Source organism: Danio rerio, chromosome 7 (assembly GCF_052040795.2).
Source record: "Danio rerio strain M-AB ecotype USA chromosome 7, GRCz13ab, whole genome shotgun sequence".
In the NCBI taxonomy this organism is placed as follows: Eukaryota; Metazoa; Chordata; class Actinopteri; order Cypriniformes; family Danionidae; genus Danio; species Danio rerio.
Genome location: NC_141027.1, coordinates 47,535,829 through 47,559,612, shown reverse-complemented (window position 1 = coordinate 47,559,612; position 23,784 = coordinate 47,535,829). Strand labels below are relative to the sequence as shown.

The 23,784-nt window shown below is 37.4% G+C and overlaps 2 long non-coding RNA genes across 2 annotated transcripts in view; one reads left to right on the top strand and one right to left on the bottom strand.

Moving 5' to 3' along the window:
* Positions 1-23,784, bottom strand: part of LOC147843169 (uncharacterized) — a 53,891-nt gene that overhangs the window by 26,117 nt on the left and 3,990 nt on the right. The gene's annotated exons all lie outside the window — the stretch shown is intronic.
* LOC141375118 (uncharacterized) overlaps positions 14,714-23,784 on the top strand; it is a 128,432-nt gene continuing 119,361 nt past the window's right edge. Inside the window, exon 1 of the long non-coding RNA XR_015496153.1 lies at positions 14,714-15,105. This is a non-coding gene — a long non-coding RNA (uncharacterized LOC141375118). The remainder of the gene's footprint in view (positions 15,106-23,784) is intronic.

Here is a 23,784-nt window from a genome sequence, read left to right as displayed (position 1 = left end):
GAAAACAATTTACACATTTGTAAGGCCACGTGAAGCAATTTATTCAATGTATAAAGCTTTATGACAATGATTTATGAATGAATTCACTTAACTAGTAACACAAAACACAAAAGTACCAAACGCATTACTTTACATGCTTTCATTAATCTTCATATAGAGCATGTATAGCTCTGGGCTCGGAAAGTTCTTAAAATTAAATTTTATCCTATATTATTTTAAAGGAAAATGAAGATGTAGATTATATAGGTGACTGTATAATGCAGAGCTATAAAAAAGGTTAAAAAAATAATAATACCCGCAAGTTCTGAAAGAGATAAAGCCTCAGCCAGATAATTAAAAGTAATGCTAAAGAAACTCAAAAGTAAGGCAATTAGTTACTTTTTTGTGGAAGTAGCTCAATATTGTAATGCACTACTGTCAAAAGTAACTTTCCCCAACACTGCAAAAAGGTCAATGTAGTGTAAGCATTTTGACAATACGGATAAAATTAACAAGATACACTAGATGAAAGCATATGAGTTCATATGATTTAGACACTTTTCTAATATATATATATTCTATTGGGGGGGTTATATAGCCATATTATAGCCATATGTATATTGCAAATGTATCATTGGGATTTAAAACTCCACTCTAAGCTGGAACTGTGCCAACAGAGTTGTCAAAGAAAGTAAGTGACCCTTCACTATATGTAATCCATTTGTGTTGCGGATGATTAGATTGTTTGTTCATGCTCAGCCTAAGAACATGTCTATTGTAAACAATATTTATATGTATTAATAAGTATCAATATGCTATGTTCTACTTAAAAACAGTTCATACAAGCATAGAAATAGGAGTTAGACACGTCATACCAATGTTTTAGTTTAAGAAAAAGTTTTTTATCTCTGTTATAGTGAGCTTCTTTAAGATCCACAGTCAGCTAGAAGTAACCTTTCTGACAGACAGCGAGAGTAAAACAGACACCCATAATAGGATATTAAACTTTAACTAGCCCGTATTCATTCCAATCATCTGGGAAAGAAATGGCCAAAATTTCATGCTCACAATTTAATTTGTATCACATCAGAAAGGTGGAATTTATTAGTCTTCTTTGTTTAAAAGGGTATCTACCGCGCACACTAAAAAGTTGTTCCTCTCTCTCTCACTTCGGCTTTTCTCCATCTCTGGATCTCTAGCTCTCTCTCATTCTGACTCCATGACATACGTCTTCATTTGAAAGGCTTCGGTTCATGCCAGGCTGCAACTTTTATAGGTTGGGCTCTGTTTCCCCTGGAGGGCTGTAAACTGTTGCACAGAAATAAAAAAAGAAATGCCAAGATCCCTCTTAATACTGAGAGTGATTTTATTACATGAGTGTTGAACAGAATTGGAGTTGTGGAATTGCACGACTTGCCAGCCAAAAATGGCACAGTTAGAAAAGAGTCTGTCAGAAGCGTAAGTGTCTCTTGACTTCCATGACTTCACAATGCATTTTTTTCTGCATTTAGCACACTTATGTGTATAACACGTTGTTATTTTCAGTTTATTTCAGTATAAACACTCATTAAACGTGCTCTAAAATACGCTGTTCACAACAAAAATTCCAGCTAAAATGTTTGAATTCTTTTTGCATGTTTACAGACAAGGCTCATAGCATGCATTGCATTAAAAATAGTTCATTGTTGTGTATTTCTTTTATACTTCGCTATCTTTTATTCCTTTTCATATTATTTCTGTTCTAACTTTTCTTCCAAGTAATGCAAAAAAGTGAACTTTTGAAGAATAACCTGGCTAATCTTTTTAAAGTAATGAAAGTGAAGGAAACTAAAAGCAGCAACACATCATCAAAATATTATAATGCCGACCCATGACTCATGGTAATACCGCAGGATTATATAAGGCATAATATAGGTTTTAAGGGGTTGCAACTATAGCCTTTATTCTTTCAAAGATCACCTTGATTATGTCAGGGAAGTTAAGTAAAATTAAGTAAACGTACACTACCTGACAAAGTCTTGTTGTCTATCCCAGCTGTAAGAGCAACAAATAAAAACTTGAATTCTAGTTGATCATTTGCAAAAGTGGCAGAAGGTGGATTTTTTTCTGATGAATCATCTGTTGAACTGCATCCCAATCATCACAAATACTTGTTGGACCCAATAATCTCACTGAAATCAACTTTGGTGAAGGAAAAGTCATAGTTTGAGGTTATATTCAGTATAGGGTTGTGTGAGAGATCTGCAGAGTGGATGGCAACATCAACAGCCTGAGGTATTAAGACATTTGTGCTGCCCGCTACATCACAAACCACAGGAGAGGGTATATTTTCAGCAGGATAATACTCCTTCTTGTACTTTAGTCTTCACTTCAAAGTTCCTGAAAGCAAAGAAGGTCAAGGTGCTCTGGGATTGGTCAGCCTAGTCACCAGACATGAACATTATTGAGCATGTCTGGGGTAACATGAAGGAGGAGGCATTAAAGATGAATCCAAATAGTCTTGATGAACTCTGGGAGTACTGCAAGAATGCTTTCTTTGCCATTTCAGATGACTTTATTAATAAGTTATTTAAGTCATTGCAGAGATGTATGGATGCAGTCCTCCAAGCTCATGGGAGTCAGCCTTTGCACCATGACTTTATATTCTATACTGCACATTATTTCTGTTGAGTGACGAGACTTGTGTCTAAGCAAAGTCGGACTTTACTGTCCTAATTAAATAATTAACAATCAAGACATTTTATTTAGGTAAAATAAGCATAATCTAGAAGCCTTTGCTTTAAGCCACTTCTGACACCAAATGTTTAACTAGAAGTCAAATTATTATTTGTTGAACCTAAAACATAGATAGGCGACAAGACTTTTGTCAGGTGGTGTAAAGTTCAACTGTTCAGTTTATATGTTTTCATTCAAAGTTGTAAATTTAGTGTATGCACAATATTAGGAAATAAAGCATAGTTCCATTCAATGTGTCAAAGAGAATAATTGTACATTTCTGGGAAATGAGTGTGATATATTAATGAATCAATCAATCCATAAAAAAGTTCTGCAAGCGGAGAAACCACTATTACGTTTTCTTCTAAATTAGTTTCTTTTCTGTCATGTTATTCTGAATTTAGAGGCAGGTGCATGGTCTTTGGGAAAATAATCACTTTCTGGGAGCTAATTATACAAAATCATTTTCTATGATAGACTTTGTCTCAAATTTATATTTAGATTTTGTATTTATTTTATGCTGATTAGTCAAGTTAGAGGCAAAATCTCACTTTTTGAATTGCATTTCAATTATAATTGATGCATAACCTTTTAATAATCTGGGGTCGCCACAACGGAGTGAACCTCCAACTTATCTAGCACATGCTTTTTACGCAGCAGATGCCCTTCCAGCTGCAACTTATTACTGGGAAACACTCATATACACTCATTCACACACTTACACTACGGACAATTTAGCTTACCTAATTCACCTGTACCATGTCTTTGGACTTGTAGGGTAAACCAGAGCACCTGGAGGAAACCCACGCAAACACGGTGAGAACATACAAACTCCACACAGAAATGCCAACTGACCAAGCAGAGGCTCAAACCAGTGACCTTGTTGCTGTGAGATGACAGCACTACCAACTGCGCAACTGCATTGCCCATACCTTTTATTATAATAAGTATACAAATAATTGTACAACCCAATTGCATCCATGCATTTTTCTTGATGATTGATTGATTGATTGATTGATTGATTGATTGATTGATTGATTGATTGATTGATTGATTGATTGATTGATTGATTGACTCATGCATGCATACAAATCTGGCCATACCCATCCAGGTATTGATTAGAATGGGTAAGTTAATTATAAAACATTAATAATAAAAAGTAATGAACTACAGTTTGTGAATGATATAGATTGCTTTCCTGTTGTCTTTACCAGTGCCTGTAACTATTTGCATTTTCCAGTAAAGAAGAAGAAGAAAAAGAAGATCAATGCAAGAGTGTGTCAATGATTGAGTAAAATCAATGTCTGGGTGAACTATTTCTTTCATCTCTGCAAGATATAAAAAGTAAGAAAGTTTCTTCGTTTTCGTAGTCAGAGCTCCCACCATCCTCTACATTCCCTCTCCCCTGTTTATTCTGCTAACCGTGTAGCAATCAAATGTTCTCCCACTTACAGATCGTCCCACTTCATGACTCCGACCCCGAGCAAGAGGGAAGAAAAAAGCTGTCGGCATCAGTGTAGATGAAATTGAATCTCATTTTCGAGGATCTCCCGGGCAGCTGATGTTTTGATGAGACGAGCAGTTGTCAAGGTAAGGGCCGGGGCCCGGGCAGCGAGAAGAGATCTCTTCTCTTAACTAACCTGCATCTTGACAAGGCAATCAAGAGGCACGGGAGAGTAATTAAATGATAAGTTCATATTTGAGGGACAATCGAGTGGTGCAGGCACTCTTGTCACGGCTCCTGGCCGTCGTGATGAATACCCTTATTAGCAGGCGCGCTGCTCCCTGTCACAGGGGCCAGGCCTGACAGCGGGGCCTGTGACAGAGCCCCTCAGTGCCCCTGCTGAGATGGCTGCAGATAGCCCTCTGTAAGGACACCTGGAGGAACATTATGTAGGACAGTGACGCACGCAACGGGCTAAAATGTGGACGTGAAAGTCAACAAGGGGGATGGAGATAAGTCACGTTCGGGAAGTGCTGCCAGAAAGAACATGCTAACAACTAGAGTCTGCACAGGTATCAAGAGGAAACGGGGGTAAGGAAAAGAAAGCGCAAGACTGACTGTTTTGATGCCCCGTAATTGAACGCGGCAACCACTTCACCGCCGACTATGAGATATGGAAGTGTCTTACTGATCTCCTGTGCACACTTTGGTTCAATCAAGAGGTGGGAGGAAAGAACAAGAGCCACGTTCGGTATTTATACAACACGACACACTTCCCTCAAAGCTTTACTCAGCTTAAACATTTGGGTCACCACTAGGAGTGAAGCAGCTCTCTTGTGATGCCTCTGATTGCAGTGGATCCCCCCGCCCCATCTGCAGTGCTTTAAGTCCCACTTGCTGTAATCCCACGTTGTGTGCCACTGGCTCGGCAGGATGCCATTGTGATCCTCTCCCCATTGTGTCGGTGGCATAAAGCATCCTCTGTTGTCTCGCCAACTTCCTCCCTCAAACACAGCTTGTGTTTTCAATGCTTACATCCCCCGTGCAAAGGAAAATAAACCTGGGCCCTTTGACGAGATCTATACCGGTGTTGTGCGAATATAAAGGTTGGGAAGTGTGAGTGTGTGTGAGAGAGAGGGAAAGTGGGAGGGTGAGAGAGGCTGAGGTGAGGGAGCATTTATAAGCGATACCCTCCGCCAAAGAAAACCCTTGGGTGAGAACCTGTAGATATGAGTCACTGCGATGATTGCATTTCAATATATATCGCATGTACTTTTCCCTTTTAAACTGACGTCGTCTGTACTTATGGCCACGCTTGAGTTTAGGGATCGGAATAAAGAAATAATGAAATAATAATATGGTAATATCGAGAGCTTGAAATGGCAAAGGCCCCCGTAAGTCCTGCGGCAGAGCATGCGGCAATAAAGCATGCTCCACTTCAGATTTCATGTTAATAAATCTGAACTCCAGAGAGTCTGCTTAAATTGCACCTTTATATAACTTCTAAGTAAAGGTCACTCTTCTTTTTTAAGAGAATTTAAAGATCAAAATGGCTTCTGTCAGTGTTTCCATATTATACACCTCCATCTTGCTCGGGCCCTTAAGCAGCATGAGGTGATATTTTTTAATAATTTGTGCACTACGTGAATATATCCAACTGAATAATTGTTCTCCGGACTGGGCTGGATCCAGATCTACATAAAAATGGATGTCATATTTTCCATTATTTCTTATAAGTTGAACAGCAGGACACAAAGATCACTGTATGGTCGGTGTATTAGACCTACAGAGATGGTCATTTTGACTGTTTTTAAAATATTGTAATTTAATAACTTTGTTAAAAAATACCTATAGAACTATAACAAACTGACTTTCTTAAATGTGTGTCTATGTATTTTCCTAACAGTATTAAAATTACAAAACACAAAAGAGTTTTTAATATTTCTATCCTGAATTACCATAGCGGTCAAATTGACCACATGCATTTCAATTTCCGCTATTTATTCCCTTGTCTTTGAATATATGTGCTTCTGTTGCCTAGCAACATCCTGCTGACAAAAACATAACTTTATTTCGGACGTGTTTTTCACAACAGTGTATTTAGTCCACTGAAAAAAAAAAAAAAAAAAAAAAATATATATATATATATATATATATATATATATATATATATATATATATATTTTTTTTTTTTTTTTTTTGTGATATATATATGAGCAATATCACACGAGTAGCAGTGCGATATGGCTGTATTTCGGCACTGGTGGGAGGCGTGAGTTGGCAAGAAGCCGCAGGCCGAGTGCCTTAGAGTCCTTACCAGTGCCGATATACAGCTATATCGCACTACTACGAGTGTGATATTGCGTTTATACAACAGTTTAATGGCATAATTGTGTATATAAAAACAAAATCAAACATGGAGAGTCTCAAAAACCCTTTTGTATGAGGAACTACTTTCTTACGGATTAAAATCATAAGCTGACAGTAAACAGTTAAGCTTGCATCTTTTAAACTTTAGATCTGTAGTGTCTGCTTTTTGCTGGCTGTATGTGGGCGGAGTAATACACAAAGGGTAAAGAGGCTGTAGGAGTTCCGATATTGTAGAATATCAGCCAATCAGATTTGAGAACCAGACAGAACTGTTGTATATATATATATATATATATATATATATATATATATATATATATATATATATATATATATATATATATATATATATATATATATTATTCAATAAATAGATTTGAAGAATTAGACAGGTTAGGGTAATTAGGCAAGTTATTGTATAATGATGGTTTGTTCTGTAGACAGTTGAAAAAAAAAAAATATATATATATATATAGCTTAAAGGGGCTAAAAATTTTGACCTAAAATTGAAAAAAAAAAAAAAAAACATTTTAAACTGCATTTAATCTAGCCGAAATAAAACAAACAAGACTTTTTCCAATAGAAAAAATATTATCTGACATACTATGAAAATTTCCTTACTCTGTTAAACATCAATTGGGAAATATTTTTTTAAAAAAAAAATGTTTATACTGTATGCTGTATTGCTCTTTTGCTTGCTGGGCAAAGTGAAGTGTGGACGTCTGGAGGTAGTCTAGTAACCAATGCAAATTTACAGGTGGTATTTACAAAATATCCTATTGTTAGTGTAATAACTTCATAACACATGACAACAGACATTCAAAGCTTAATATTTGATCTCAGTTAAAGCACTGAATGTAAAAGACATGATAATAAGACTTCTTATATAAGAATGATCAGAACTGTTATGGCCATTCTAGTAGTTATGTAATGCTGGAGTTTTCAGATTTTAAAACTTTACATGCAAATTTTAAGGTAATTCAAGGGCACTTCAATAAAACAACTATCAGTATTATAACTAAAATTCTAAAGGATAAACTGTAAAATAATAATAATAAACAGGTAGAATGTATGTTGATTAACTTGAATGACATGAGGCCTCATGACATCACTAGTCTCTCACAGAACATCACTAGTCTCAGTCTGCTCTGCTGTGATCTTGATCAGCTCTTCTTCTGTCTCTTTCACAGTTCACTGACTAATCTGTTTCCATGAGTTTATTACTAAGATTTTTCATAGATGTATGGACTCTAGTATGGACTTTTCATTTTTTTATTTTCCTCGTTGCTTATATTTCTAAACTTGAAGCAGTTGGGTCCATCTTTGCAGCACATTTCTGTGTTTGCATATGTTGTTGTGTTTTTTCTATTTGGATGTGTTGTCTTCAGTGCATTTAAGCTCTCGTGGACATAGTTTAGTGCAAAAAAATGCAAGCGATCCCTTATTGAGACCAGCCTTTTTGAAGAATAAATGTGTTCATGACATTGTAAAGGTATTTGAGGAATCACCACAACTTTTATGCCTGAAAGTGTCATTCATTTGTCCTTTATTTGGTCAACCTGATGTTGGTATTTTCATTCACTTTAGAATGACTCGCTATTTTGCAATGTCAGTCAAAACAAGAAAGTTAGATTACCAGTTAAACAGGGTTAGTCAGATAATAAAGGACATGTAGACCATGGGCCAGATTAATACTAAGACTAGTAATCTGAAAGTGTTTTGATCAATGTTCTTTTCTACTTTCTCCCACGGCTGTTTATATCAAAGTCGACATTAAGCCGCACCATAGGTGTTTCGTAACATCCAAATTTTACGGGGTGAGTTATTAGCCCAACGCTCAACCCCCAACCTGGAGGACCAGGCCATACATACAAATACACTACGGACTGTTTAGCTTACCCTATTCACCTTTTGCACATGTTTTTGGACTGTGGGGGAAACCGAAGCACCCAGAGCAAACCCACGTAGACATGCAAAATCCACACAGAAATGCCAACTGGCCCAGCCGGGGCTTTAATCAGGGACCTTCTTGCTGTGAGGCAACAGTTCTAGCTACTGTATAACCCGTCCTTTTTTAAAATATCTTTTTTCATAATCAAATTTTTGTACCATTCTTCAGAATTATATTGAACTCGTGAATACTGCTTAAAAACTGTTCTTCTACTCCTGGTAGGATAACTTTAAACAGGACCTTGAAATTAAGGAAATTGTAAGCTCTCTTGCTCTACCCCAGACTTCACCCACCACCCCCCACCCCCAAGTTACAGATAAGAACAAAGAACCATGAATGGCACATGTTGATCATCTGGAAAAACGACTGAGAGAAGTCAACCTTGAAAGAGTTTAAAAATAAAAACCTTCCCACCCAATCTCACATCCTCTTCAGCAAGAGCATTACTATAAAAAGGGCTGCTGCTGAAATCCTCTCTCTCCCTCCCTGTCTTGGCTGCTCTTAGCCCCACGGAGAGAGCCGTCAGATGCAGTTTGTCCTGACGGCTGATGGATCGGCCAAAGACACTCGTCTCTGGGCACTTCTCTATATATCGTTAATTTAATGCATGATGACGTGGCCAATTACAGGGCGGCTGCACGCTCAAATAGCATGTCAAAACCTGTGTATCAATCTATTAGATCCTGTCTCTTCGTGGCATGAGTAGGCACCTTAAAGCAGTGGTGAGACGCAGAGGGAAGAGAGAAAGTGCTGACCTCATGGGGATCTGGCCTCTGATCTCACACTGAATAAAAAGCAGCCTTAACAAGATACGCTAGCAGGTGAGCTCGCACCTTCCATCTGAATGGAGCTCTCATGCTAATGCGCATGTGATGTCTAAGGATAATGAACTAAAAGTGATCATTCAAATAACAATGACCTTTAAAGGTTTGGGGTTTGTAATATCGCTTATTTGTTTTTTTGTAATATTTTAATTTTAAGAAACCAATGGTTATTGTATTTTATATGTTTTGTTTTATATTTTAATTTCACTAATTGACTGTGTAAAAATGAATCACTAAAGAAAAAAAAACTTCTAATTTGAATCTAATTTGAAGATGGCTTTTTTATTGATTTATTTACATTTTAATTATTGCTATATGTGCGTTAAAAAGCACATTCATACTTTTAATGTTACAATAAAGTTAGAAAACTATTATGTTTATTATATAAACATCAAATATTTGTTTAATAAAATGTTTTTTTTAATCAAATTGAAGTGATATCAGAAGCATGATGTCACACTTAAGACTAAGTAGTGGCTGCTGAAAGTTAAAAACAGACCCAGATTACCCTTAAATGACTCCACATGGGCCATATTAGACTCACATTCAGATTACATTTTGCTGTAAGTGCCAAATCTTTGCCTTAAATGGCCCATATATAAATTTGAATCTTTGGCCCCCCTTTGTTATTGCACAGGTGGGCCACTTCAGGCTCACATTCATTTAGTCGGGGCCGAAGGAATAACACCAGTGTCGCATAACTGCCTAAAGTGGCCCATATTCGTATCCTCTCTGTGTATGCATGCAAATTTTCAGGTAATTCAAGGGCAAAATAAAAAAAAATAATAAAATAAATAAAAAATTAAAAAAACACAGTATTATAACAAAAAATTGTAAAATAAATAAGTGCAATTTGTGCGCGCAAAGCACATTGATGCTTTTAATGTTACAATAAAGTTAAAAAACTATTATGTTTATTATATAAACATCAAGTATTTATTTTAAAAAATGTTTTCACCAAATTGGAGTGAAATCCGAAGCATGATGTCACTCTAAAGACTAAAGTAGTGGCTGCTGAAAGTTAAAAACAACACAGACTCATTCTGAAAACGTTTTGAAGATCATGAAACATGTAGCTAGAGCTATGTATGACTGCATTTCGTCTATAAACCGAACGTTACGGGGTGATATGACCCTGTTCCTTTTCGCATTTACCAGCTTACCCCTTATCTTCGTGTGGACTGCTTTTACACTGCTACCATTTTGCCCAGTTAGCTAGCCATGTACATTGGCGGACTTGAGATGCATAGAGGAGTTGACCGTGACAACGGGGTCTGAGTCTGGCGAAGAATGGTTCCAGAAAGCAGCTGAGACAAAAACATAAGAAATAAAATAAACAAATAAATAACAGGGTGAGAATGTGGTAAAATCTGAAAACATGGTAAAAATCAGGTGAGGGCTTTTGTTTTTCTGGACAATCGGTGCTTTTAAAAACACTATTGGTTGGGTCTAGGGAAGGGGGAGGGTGGAGAGATCAATCGGTTGGTCAGTCAGTAAATTAAAAATCTGTAAAATCTGGTGGATTTACGGGAGACCAGCAGGCGTGAATAGCACTCGCAAGAGAAATCTGAGACCTGAAAAAGTGTACACATCAGCCTCTGGTGGATTTGCAAAAACAAAAACTGCAAAAAATGTAGCTCCTGCGACCTATTTGGCACTCTCATTCATTCATTCATTTTCTTGTCGGCTTAGTCCCTTTATTAATCCGGGGTCGCCACAGCGGAATGAACCGCCAACTTATCCAGCAAGTTTTTACGCAGTGGATGCCCTTCCAGCCACAACCCATCTCTAGGAAACATCCACACACAGTCAATCACACACACACACACACACTATGGACAATTTAGCCAACCGAATTCACCTGTATCGCATGTCTTTGGACTGTGGGGGAAACCGGAGCACCCGGAGGAAACCCACGCGAACGCAGAGAGAACATGCAAACTCCACACAGAAACGCCAACTAAGCCGAGGCTCGAACCAGCGACCCAGCAACCTTCTCACTGAACCTGATTTGGTTAAAAACAAGTAATAGTAAAAGAATAAGACTGAAAATATTTCAGTTTATGATTGCATTTGTGCATACACAATTATTTGGATAGATAGATAGATAGATAGATAGATAGATAGATAGATAGATAGATAGATAGATAGATAGATAGATAGATAGATAGATAGATAGATAGATAGATAGATAGATAGATAGATAGATAGATAGATAGATAGATAGATAGATAGATAGATAGATAGATAGATAGATAGATAGATAGATAGATAGATAGATAGATAGATAGATAGATAGATAGATAGATAGATAGATAGATAGATAGATAGATAGATAGATAGATAGATAGCATGTTTAACCAAATGAACCAATAAGACTAAAGCTAGTGTTCCACCACACCTGTCCTTGGCTTAAGGGCATAGGCTCCAGGGCTCTGGCACAGTCATGCCCCCTAAGAAGACTGGCATCTCGCCCTGCTGTCATTCCACACGGACGCTCACACACGCTATCAGGGAGCGATGCCCCTCTGTCACACTGATGAAAGTTTTTAATAAGTCTTGGGCTGATGAGATGCTGTTGACTGAGTTTTATCCCACAAGCACATCTTGAGATGGAAGCTCTCAGTAACTAGGACAGTTTATACAGCCTTAACTGCATATTATTGACAATCCCAAACTCAAAACAACCTTTGTAAAACTGCTTATCATTGTAATGGAGCGATGTCTAACATGAAACCATTAAATTATATTATAGGAGTTTGCATGTTCTCGCCGTGTTGGCGTGGGTTTCCTCCAGGTGCTCCGGTTTCCCCCACAGTCCAAACAGATGCGCTATAGGTGAATTGAACTAAGTGGACCGAGACTGATCTTGCAAGGAAACTTAAGTATTTTACGTTTTGTCAGTTCAGTGGCTAATTCGTATGAATGCTCAGTCAGACGAAAGTTCAGATGAAAGTTCAGTCGGACGAAAATGTAAAATTTCAAAAAGGAGGCGTGGCACCCATCCCCACCCCTAACCACAAACGTCACTGGGTGATGAGCAAATCATACTAAATTGTACAAATTAGATCGCACAAATTCATACGAATTAGCCACTAAATCAAAAAGTTACGAATTGCCATGAGATTGCGTTGGTTGACCATATAGTGTACGAGTGTATGAATGTGAGAGTGTTTCCCAGTACAGGGTTGCAGCTGGAATGGCATCTGCTGCATAAAACATGTGTTGGATAAGTTGGCGGTTCATTGCACTGTGGCAACCCCTCATATTAAGGGACTAAGCCGAAGGAAAATTAATGAATGAATATTTTAATATAAAATACATTGTACAATTATTTACACATTTTTTAATTAATATTTTTATCTTGTTTGTGGAAACTACAAAACATTATTTAGTTAAAACAGTGTTGTCATGCACATGCATAGTACATGTTCAGTCTGTCGTAAATCGTAGTACAACGTTTGCAGTAATTTTCGGAGATATGTGTGAAGAGCGATCGTTTTGACAACGTTGTCATCTGTATGTGAAATGTTTCAATATGCCTCTTCACATTGTACATAAACCTGTCGCTTTTATTAAATGTATCAATTTTCTAAATGCACTTGTCTGTATGTGCAAATTAAGGAATTTATCCTGCGATAACCCTCGAGCTCTCCTCTTTTCTCTCTCTCTCTCTCTTCCTTTCCACCCTCTCTCGGGATTTCATATCTGATGGAGAGGCTGTAAAGTTTGTCTGCTTTAGCTCACTCTTTGATGCTGTCACATTTGATCGGCTCAGAAAGTTCTGGGCCATCAACTGCTTGCAAATTAGAAACCCTTGTACATGGGAGTAACAATTGTGCAGCCGACAGCATCTTGTTTCAAACCCACAAAAATACCAGGCTTGACTTTTCAAACCTTGTAGCACTTACCTAGACTGGAATTGAGCTGATGACCAAGATAAGTTGCAAATATATTAAACACAATATGTTCCAGTTTAAATTAAGCTTCCAATAAGCATTTTTTTCTCTTAATGACATAGATCATCCAAAAATTAAAATTATGTTTTCATTTACAGACCTGATCCACCTCTTCTTCTACACATCTTCAGAAAACAAGATACATTGACTTCTATTGTAAGAAAATAATACTATGGAAGTCAACGGCAGTGGGGAAAAAGAGTTGGAAGCAGATGAGGGAGAGTAAATGGTGAGTAAATGTAAACTTTTGGGTGAACCATCCCTTTAGCTAGAAATAAATGTTCCTCTGATCAAGGTTGTGCACAACTCAGTATCGATGCCACTCAAATAGTTTTGAATAGTGAAAAGTGTAATGTCAATTGCCAATTTCTCTCTAACAAACAAGTTTTACTTGCTTGGAAATTGTGTTCTGTGCACATTTTTTCTCCACACTATGAAATTCTTTGAAATAATTCTAATGTATTTATTTGTGGGAAATCCCTTTTTATTGATATGTGGTTTAAAAGAGAAATTATTTTTTTGTTTAGAACTTAATAGCAATATTATGGAATATGAAAAATGTATGACATTGTATGATTTTTCTCGGCCAGCCAAATCCTTCAATTGTGCTACAAGTTTGTCACCAAGTTATAAGCATTTATTTAAAATGTTTACTTTATAGAGAGGAAAACAATTATGCCAAAACGTTTTATTGAATGGAGTGTCTTTTTTTATATAAAATGTGACAACAGACATGTCAGACGATGGTTACCTTATTTTGTCCCTATTATTATACCTCCCAAGATGTAAAAAAGTATTCAGCTGAAGAGAGCATGGTTATAACCTGCTAAGTTCAGCATATCCAACAAAATAAGAGGGATTTTAAGGTTTGCATAAAGTATTTCCTACAAATTGACAATTGCTAATTATTTAGATATATCAAATTTGTGTTCTTTCTGCAATATACATGAAGAAACTTTAATTACGTATCTATAGCTGTACTCATGTTAAACTTCTTTGGAATAACATTATTTTTTTTATTTATCGTCCTTGTTTATGATTTAAATTTGTCTATAAAATATATATTTCTGTATTTCTCTCGTAATGATTATGCTTTCAATCGAATTGTTATTTTTTTGTATTACACTGTAAATTTTTATACTCAAAAAGAAGTTCCTAAAGGTTATACCTAGATTTAACTTTTTTTTTGCTAAAATTTCATTTAATATTGAATCTCTTATGCTTTTTTAATAATAAGACGAATAATTATGATAATTTATTTTCTTAATGATTGAGTCTTTGTAAAGTGTTTTTTTTTTCTCTTTCTGTCACTGAATTTCTGAATTTTTGTTGTTACTTTCTCTTCAATGCAGTGATGTTATTTTTTTTGTAGCCCATTCAATACAATAAAGTGTAACGTCAAAATGTCTAATGAAGCCCCGCCTACTACTCCGGGAGCCAATCAGCAATCGCCATAGGCTGTCGTTTCTCCGTGGGAGAAACTCAGAGCAGACGTGTGTGCTTTTAAAAGTTTTTGTCTGGTCAACAAACACACTGGAATCTCAGCGAATACTTGCTTAACAGAGATAATAAATATATCCAAATAAAGCTTGAAATATATACTTTTAAATTAAGCTAGTGCCATTGAAAACAAAACTTTTTTGGTTTTGTAATCTGTATGAAACGAACGCGAGGTAAAGTCCATCCTGTCAAACGCACACCAAATGACAGCTCAAACGTGCACAAACTTTTAAACAAAGAGTCGCTGTCAATTCTGGAGGAGAGTCACTACCAAGACCAAGTTGTGGATTACTTCTGAAGAGCAACACGATCTGACGAAGCTTTATCCAGAGGATGAAAATCTGCGGAATGGCCACAAATGAGGTTAGTGTCGTGATCTTTTTCCTTTCCAGTGCGCATGCGATTAGCTCCGGCAGATTTTGTTTGATTCAATGTTTAGAAATGAAACTTATGAGACAGATGTTGTTTAATTTTATTGGTGGCTCCAAATATGTAATTTAGTCATAAGCTTGGACAGCAGTTTTGGAGAATTTGATGTTTACTCATTTAGACACTGCCCAAGAGGCCTTTCAGAGATGTCCGCCGAGTGAATGACTTGCCTTAAAGGTGCAGGTGATTGTTTTCAGAAACATTTTTTTTGTTGTGCAGGTTGAAAAGTCTCTTCACATTCCAATAGTAATGATTAAATGATCTAAATGTATTTATATGCATTTTTATATTCTGGGTAAGGCATAAAACTAAAAAAAATGTTAATCCAATTAAATATTGTCAGGCCAACAATTCCCATAATTCGATTAGTACAATTTCGCATCTCTGTTCACGCAGATCTGCCATTTGTATGTACAGACGAGCATGCGCGCCGTGCGTTCATGTGCAGATGAGACAATCACAGCAATAAAAGCAAATGCTGGATCAAAACTTGTTAAAAGACTAAATTAATATTGGAATTACTTTTGGACCAAACCATGGCTGAAGTATTTCTGTTTGACAGGTAATATTATGTTTTAAAACTCTTTTAGTCAGACAAAGCTGATGTAGATTGTGTTGTTTTACAAATGGGTTATATGCACAGAAGTGTTGTTCAGCCACTGGAATCTTCTGGTGAAAGATTGATGTGACTATTTTCAATTTCATAAGGGACCTTTTACAGCACTGATAATGTTGGTGGTTATTTAGTTTAACATCAAAACATAAGTAAATTGCGCTATTCCACCTAGCCTGCTTTACTGAGCTCAAGTTGGTTTTATATTCACATTGGTTCTTTTTTGAACAATGACCACCTGTGACGCGCTCCCTACCATGCTACTTTGAATATTTGGTCTGTATGGCTTAAAATGTAATTCCAGCAGGCCACCGGCCAACCCCTAAGCATACAGTAGTCGCTTTAGGACAACACGCATGAGAGAATGAGACCATTATAAGTTTTGTTTGCTACACAACTGAAAATGTGCTAGATATTATACAGTTTTTCATTTAGAGTTGTAGTATTATAAAGTCCTGTAAAGTTTTCTAACTGGCGAATGACATGAACTAGTGGGTTGTCTGCTGTCATCTTTAAGGTGTGCGCTCGTGATTTCAGGAGGGGTGGCTTTGGACCACTGGACTGGACTGATATTTTGCTAACCCCTTAGCATTTTGGCAGATCACCTAATGCACCTTTAAAGGGAATTTGGATGAGGTAACGAGTATAATGCAGAATCCCCATTCCCCAAATCTGAATGTGAGTTGAATTAATATGATGTGAACTAAAATTTAATGAAATTCCTACAATAGATGGTATGTTTAAACAATACCAATGTAACTTACCAATGTTGACTGGAAATGGTTTTCGTTTCTGTGTTCGAAATGATAAAATGTTGTATTTTGAGGCCAATATTGTAGCTGTAATACGACTTTGTAAAGGGTGTTTTGTTATTAAATATGCACACATGCAATTTACTAGGAGACAATAGCCCCTTTCACACACACAGACCTTTCCGGAAAATTACCGTCAATTTTCTGGAAAGGTTGTATGTGTGAACAGGCCCTTTTTGAAAATACCGGTAAATTAGTTCTGGCTATTTTCCGTAAAGAAAAGTTGTAACATTACCGGTAATTTGCCGGAATGCTGCGCTGTGTGAACGCAGAAGGAAGATTGCCGGAAAGAGCGCGTCCACATCTAGAACGTGCTGACGTGAGACACCTGCTTTAGCCAATCAGAACAGTCAGACGCATTCACGTGCGCGCGGTTTATGAGAATAAATGCCTTTGAATATTTTTCCAGACACCTTTAGCTATTAGATGTTAGTCAGATAACGTTTCTATGTTCCTTCTTAATGCCAACTGTGTAAGTAATTATCGATAAAATGTTTACGATAATCCGTTGTTTGTTTACCTTCAAGCTTTGCGTGTGCCCGTGAAACAGCCCATGAGCACCAACACACACATATCATGAACATCTCGACATGCAAAAGTGTTCCTCTATATGTTTTCATTGGAGTTGTACTCAACACTGATCCATCCAAAGAGTTTGTAATGTAGTCAAATGTTTACAAACACAAGCACAGCCGTTTAGAGGTCATAATGATGTCAGAATGTACCGGCATTATGCGATGGATGTGTGAATGCTCTTTTCCGGAAAAATTCCGTAACGTCCTCGCCTGTGTGAACAGCGCTTTTTTTGCATTTACCGGCAAAGTCGTTCCGTACATTTTCCGGATATTTACCGGTATCACTGTGTGAAAGGGGCTAATAACACTTAAAATAAATTTTTAAAGTAAATTACTTGTGTAGTTTCAGGTCATCTTCCAAATTTGATAAAAAAAACTGCAGAATTTTCAATTCTGAATGTAACATAGGTCTCTATTCTAGTAATTTTTTTCTTAATGCTAGATGTTAAAAGAAAGAGATACATGCGAAAAAAGTATGAACAAAGCAAATCTGGCAGTCTGCTTTATAATAAGATGCCTGACGGTTTTGTTCCAAACATGACATTTAAAAAATCACACGACTGCAGAGCATGAAGCGTGATTGCAGTCAACATCCATGAAACCTTCAAATCTTCCACTCATTTTCCATCTGCATGGAGACTTCTGACTTTCTCCCCAGTCCCATAAGCCCTTTTGCATACAGTGCTTGTAGCAGTGGCTCTTTTCCTCAGTCTTGTTGCATTAGCATATAATGGTAACAGCTCTGGACGCCGGTGGGTGGATCTCTGCACCTCTCATGTGAGGTAGAGGGTATCACTCACGTCTCACTACTCTGTCTCTTATGTAAACTGTAGGCTTTAGAAGGAGCTCAGCTGACGAGAGCCATAGCAAGTGACGTGGCCTTCCCTGTCTGTGAGCGAGGGAGTGGACCCGACAGGCCCTGATCGCCCGAATGACAGAACTAATCTCCAGACCCGGTGCCGTGCTCCGAACTGCGCTCTGATCAGCTCCCATTAGAACTAAACACTTTGAATGATTTGGAATGAAATCAAAATCAATTTGCGCAGCCCTCTATTCCCAGCCGTCCCCCCGGGCAACGGGCCTTGTCACATCCTGTCGTGCCGAAATTGACGTTTTGACACACGCATGCAGGGGAAAAAAGCACGAGAGTAAGCGAGTGGGGGGTAGACGAATGAGTGAAGATGAGAAAAACCGAAGCCCGATGAAGACGAGGCGCTGGTAGTTTAGGAGTACTCCAACGTGTCACTGCCTAGGAAGGACAATCATGAGCTGTCAGTCAACTCATTTGCAGGACTGGAAGCCTTTAGCTCGCCGGAGAGTTTCCCTGACTCGTGGGGTTTGCGTCCACGCTCTTGTCCGACCTGTGCCTTTAGCTCTCTAGGCTGGGATTGACAGAGTGACAGGAGACAGGTAACCATATGGACAGGTCTGTGATGTGAGGTTTGAATGACGGGATTTGTCACAAGGTTGGACATGCTGAAATGTGACTGGCAGGCCCGCTTTAGCATGGGAACACAACTTTTTTTTTTTCCCCTCTCTTTCCCAGCCTGTGACATTGTACATCTGCCAGAGACATGCACGTCTAAGCAACAAGATGGGAGAGAGAGACAGAACGAGAGATTCGTTGTGTGCGTGTCTCCGCGTATCTGCATGAGATGTGCGCCCGTGTTTGTATACACTCACGTTCGAGCGTATATTTGCGAACTCGTGCGCGTGTGTACATCGAATCAGGTCACCGTGAGGTGAGTGCCCTTATCAGGCACACACAGAAGATGTCGTCCATTTGCAATGACACGGGCTGCGATATCAGGGCTCTGCTTGCTGGAGAGATGTACTGTTTGTCGTTTTGACAGTTTTGGGTGGGCTCAGTGCATTTCACGGCGCACGCAGTGTGAACTTTGCTGAAGAACCGTCAGTCTCTTGCTGTCTTGAGGGGATTTCAATCTTAAACAAAACAGGGAGAGTGTAAAACAGGGTGGAAATCACACACAGGATCCTTTAATCAGCTCCGTATTGTATCACTGCATTGCTTTTTTTTTTGTTTCTTTACAGGATATGTTATTAAGACACACATGTTCAAAATAACTTCATAGATTGTAGGGAAATTAATTGAATTCGACACCCACGGGCAGACGTGCTGCCACCTCCGTTGTTGTGCTAGAACATACGAATAATAACAACGATGTTGTTTACATAGCCGTGCGCTTGAGTTGAAAATAAGCAAAGTGTCTTGGATCCACCTTGGTGTAATGAAATTATTTTTGCATGACTTTACTTAATGATATAATTAGTCTGTGTTGTAATGATAATTAATTACTCCATAATTAAAGGTCCATCAATGGACATTAATTTAAAGTGTTGGCTAATTAATCTTTTTATTCTTTGAAGACTGCACCTGGATATGTGGTTTTCCTTAAGCAGATGTGCAGCTCGTGGCCAGCCAGAGCAGAAACATCTGGAGCGGCTTCACGTGTGATATGATGCTTCCACTGGTCAGTAGCCAAGTGCGGATACGACACTCGCTAAACGAGCGAATCCGAAATGTCAGTTCACTGTATACATGCTGACTTTGAGGGCTATGCTGGCTGGTTTGGGGGTCCGCATGTCACTTTTGACCCCGTGGAGACACAAGGCCTTCACTGCGATTAGTCACGGACGCACACTTGACTTTAACATCCACTGAGAGGCTGAAATGTTGTTCTGACTGATCAGAATTGTCGGATACTGTTGAACATCTTTAGTAACTGTACAGCAGCCAAGAAGAACACAGCAGTTTACAATTAGATGCAAAGTCCAGATGCTGGACTGTCACTGTCACTGGTCAGAAGGTCTATATATTTACATTTATATGGAAATAACATTATGGCCCAGTTTCACAAACAGGGTTTAGATTAAGCCAGGACTCAGCCTTAGTTAAATTAGGCTATTTAAGCCACATTTATAAAAATGGCCTTAGAAAAATATATTACTGGTGTGCACCTGGAGACAAAATAAAATGACACTGACATATTTTAAGACATCTCACCACAAGTTATTTTGAGTTGAGACCGTCAAACATGCAATTTAATCTTGATGAGCCTTAAAACTTGTTTGTGAAACCGGATGTATAAGATACAATCCAAAAAACACATTTTTTAAAAATGCTATAAAATATGAAAAAAGTAATTTATTATTATTATTTTTTTAACATTCTTCAAGTGGCAAAAGTGCAAAAAATTTTTTTTTATATTTAAATTATATTTAAATTGCAATATTTATGTATTTGGGAATTAGGGATGTTAATCGTTAAAGTAAATCATTTGACATTATACAAGTCTTCAGCTGTTTGACAGCCTGTGGTTGTCATTGTCAAATTGTCTTTTCTAGATATTCTGTGGATTTTTTATAGGAAACTTTAGGCCAGTCAAAAGCCATACTCTTTCAGAAAGAGACTTGATCTAACAACCATTGACTTGAAAGACGTCATCTTGATCAACTATACCAATATGTGATCCTAATATTTCAATTTCAAAACATTGGCCTTTATGGCTGGTTTTGTGTTCCTCTTTTTGACTATCTGTTCTCTGGCCCAGAGAACCTGGTGGCATCACTGCACAGAACTGATTTATCCCATTTTTCTTGAGTAACTATGTTCTAACATTGCAGACTGCATCTTTATAAATACAATGGTACAGACTAATTAATTATAAATTATTTATAATGTGCTATGAACATGTGCACTGAAAAATTAAATGCATAGTTCAGGGCGATAAGGTAAAAAAAAAAAAAGAACATTTTTAAAAAGTTTAACTGATTCACGATTTCGATTTATTTATTTATTTATTTTTTGTTGTGTTACTAGTCAACTTAAAACATTACAACAACATGACTGAAGTAACATTCTCTTTATAAGTAACTTAAAAAACCATCTGGTTAAGGAACACTGTATTTTTAATGGCCATGCCATACATAAATTGTTTCAATTAAGTTTATTTGTTCGTTTTTTGTTGTTGTTGTTGCTTGTAGCAAGGATGAGCACAAAAATCTTTTAACAGAAGGCTGTTCCAAGCCTAAAAAATATACACACTTTTGATTACCCTGCAAATCCAGACCTTATCTATTAATGATTGAGCATGGACATTTAAAGGACTAGTTATCCTTGCGCTTATGCGTCCACGACTTTACACATTATACAATGTGTGTGCAGTGTACGTTACCTTATGGAGTCAGTCTCTTGGCGTTGCCAATTGGGGACACATAAAACCCTGTTATGTCCGATTCTTTCATATTCACGAGTCCTGTCCTTAATCCGCTGGTCAGGTAATCAAAATGTCGGCTACTTGTTGTTAAAATATGGGTGGGTATATATAGCCATAATTACGCAACGCATACTCTCATTTTAAAAATCACGCAACCATCATCTCACAATGTATATAAGCACTAGAAATCTTTGTACTTTTGTCAATTGATTAATTTGCATATTCTTGATTTAATGCATATATTTCAGAATATTTGTACATTTTTGCTGTCATTGACAAATCAGAACCAAACAGCAACTGCTATGTGACACTCTGGATCAATAATTTGCTTGTCCATATTGACCTTATTCTAAAATGCGGAAGTGCGCCTGTTTTCGCGATTGTCTTAGAACTTCCGTTTCAGTCGCCTATGAGAGAAATGACAGGGAATAAAAAACGGCAAAAAACGGTCAAACTACTTGCTCTACAAACAAATGTTTGCATGACTATTCAGACCAAGTAGAAAAATATAACAAGAAAATATCAGTTTGCAACATCAAACAGCGAAACGAGCAGTTTTTAATGTCTAAAAATGAATGGAAGTGAATGAGACCGGAAGTCTCGTGCCAAAAAGATTCAAATGGCAGCGCCCGCTCATCTGCGGAGAATAAGGTCAATAGCATTTGATTGGCCACATTTCTAAGTTAGGTAATGACAATACAAATATTTCCATAATTTGTACTTTAGCTTTAAGTAAACCGTAATTTATTTCAGCTTGTGTTATAATTATTATGTATGAGGGACTTTTTTTTTGAAAATGGGACACATTTCATAGGTTATGCAAAAAATATTGAAAGATCTCATCTTATCACAGCTCATCAGAATAAAGATGCAAATAAAGGGACCTTAGCAGGGCTCATTAATAGTCATGATACTTCCAAATAAGGTAAAAACAGACTTTTCATTCTAAAGGCTATTCCTAAGGCTATTGACACTTACCTAAGCAATATCTATCTATCTATCTATCTATCTATCTATCTATCTATCTATCTATCTATCTATCTATCTATCTATCTATCTATCTATCTATCTATCTATCTATCTGTCTATCTGTCTATCCGTCCGTCTGTCTGTCTGTCTGTCTGTCTGTCTGTCTGTCTGTTTAGCTATAACATATGGGCTTATTACATGGCCACTTGACTTTTGCATACATTTACAATCTGTACACGGGTGTCAAAAAATCACTAAGCACAAACTGTTCATATGAAGTGCAGCCTTAGTAATTATGCAAACATATGTGTTGCATCTAGGAAAGCCTGCAAACATGTAAATATGTCATCTTTGCAGTGTAACACAATGTAAAATATAATGATGTCGGTGGAAAAAAAAGCATGTCCCTCGAGATGGAATGAGATGAAATCAGTCACTTTTCTTTTGCTAATGTTTACACGTTTCAGCTACAATGGGCAGGTGATTAGACAGGATGGGGACAGTGGCAATGGAGACTCTTTCTCTCGCTCTCATCGCTAATGACGAGTCACATGTGTGCGACTCTCCAGCTTTGACAGACATGGTGTCAATCATCACCACAGAAACAGACCCCATGATGTCACCCAGCTGGCCCTGCTCGACAGCTGATGGGCATCAGAGACAGAGCCCGTTACTTCCTCGCACTGCGATTGGCTGGATTATTCTGCTGCAGTGCTAATGACTATGGTGCGAAATGGCTGTAATCTCATTATGGCAAAAAACGCAGGGCTATTCCTTGCAAACATAAATGCACTAGTGCGGTTTTCATCTATTTGAAATCTTTTATTTTTAATTGAACGTTGTTGTTTTTTTTTATGGTGCATTTTTTCTTCTCTTTTTGTTCACATTACAGTAAACTATATTAGCCATTGGGGGAAATAAACAATCATACAGGATGACCCTCTATAGAAAATTCTACACAAACTTAATTCTTACAAACAACTGGGCTGACAAGTGCTGCTGAATGTCGGGAGGCTGTAGTCAAGCAAGAGAGGAGGAGGAGAGGGGTGAAGGGTGTACAATAGACTGCACACTCCCATGGGTGTAATCTTGCTTTGTTTATGCTACCAGAGTGTTATTTTAGCTGTCTGTTTGGGCCACAGTGTGAATGACGTGGATATGGATGCGCTATCTGTAGAGAGGGTTGGCTGCACTACTTGACTGTCTGTATTGTTGAATGTTTTACACACAAAAAGGCAATCTATCTGTTTACATTTTCAATATGCATTTACCATTTTAAAGGGTCATATATATATATATATATGATGATTATACTATGATACTCTTTACTTACAAAATTACTGTATTACCATAAAATTAACTTTTTTACAAAGTACACTTGCATTATATTGTAAATATATTTGAAA